The following is a 1,376-nucleotide window of genomic DNA, read 5'->3' on the forward strand; positions in this document are numbered from 1 at the left end:
CTCTTTGCTGCAGCCAAATATACAAGCTGGAGCATGTAGGATTCCAGCATTAAGTGCATGGGCATGATTTCTCTCAGAGCCCCAGCTCCATGCCAAATGCCAGGATAAATGGAGGCTGTGGAGTCAGCAAAAGGGCACTGTCACCACTCCAAGAAATCACAAGAAACTGGAGATGAGGATGGACAATGTGAGCAGCCAGATGATATCATGCATCCTGTAAAGAGAAGCTGAAACTTTAGAACTTACTTCATGCTGAAGTAATCCAGCATGCTGAGCTCTCTCCTTCACACCCAAACAGTTTCTGAAAACTCCATCCTCAACTTGGCCCCCTTCTTATGAATTGTACTGGTCGTGGCCTGTAAAGGCATGTCCACATGGCTTGCTGTGTATCAGTTTGCTCATGCCAGGTTTGCTGGCAAAGTCACCCACCTTTTAATACCCTGGCCCCAACTCCAGCAGCTCTACTCAAAACCTCTGCAATTTTCAGGGAACACTAGAACTTCAGTTTCTATATTCATAATGTCACCACTGCTTTACGGAACCTCCCTCATCCAAGTCCAGCATAAGACAATTCTCTTGCCACACGAGCTTTTAAGTAATACCATGACCCAACACATTAAAGGCAATGTGTTAGAGGCAATCCCTAAGGATCACATGCACCACTCACGCTCCTCCTTAGCCAGTGCTTATGGCCTGAAAGCCAGAATCTACACTAGATGCTGGTTTCACATGTGAGAATATCTACCTAATTACAGGGTGGAATACACACAGTCAGCCAATGCTCTGCTGGTTGAGGACAGGCTAAATCTTGTACAGCCCAGGAAATAGCATTTCATAATTTTACAGGCAGAAATCCTAATAGACACAGAATCATCTAGCAGAATCAGCTCAAGTTTTAAAGTTAAGATTTTAATCCTTAAGGTGTAAATGACTCAAAAGCCCCCTCTTCTCCTGGCTTCACCTAATCTTGACAATCCTGTGAAGCACAAACTCTTCAAGTACCTGAAGCTCAAAGAGTCAGGTAATATATAATGAGACAGAAAAGTGATTGCACCAACTGCATTATAAATTTACATAAAAGAGTCCTTAAAATTCTTTCTAGCATTACTAGCTGCTTCACAGCATTTTCCAGCCTACCTGCAGTGAGGCCTTGCAGCCTGCAAGCCCCAGACCAGAGTCCTGCCTCTTTCCAAAACGTCCCAGGTCCTGGCTTCAGTCAGTCATCCTGAAAGGCTGCAGGTGGAGAACCACACCCTCCCCCCCCTGCACCAGACTTCTGCTAGACATCTGAAGACCTGGAGAGGCCCCTTGCTCACAGACAGCACCAGTTTGATTCCCTCTGTAAAGCCCAGAAAGAATGCTGAGCTGAGAAGGCA

The sequence above is a fragment of the Lonchura striata genome, chromosome 5 (assembly GCF_050655825.1).
Source record: "Lonchura striata isolate lonStrDom1 chromosome 5, ASM5065582v1, whole genome shotgun sequence".
Classification (NCBI taxonomy): domain Eukaryota; kingdom Metazoa; phylum Chordata; class Aves; order Passeriformes; family Estrildidae; genus Lonchura; species Lonchura striata.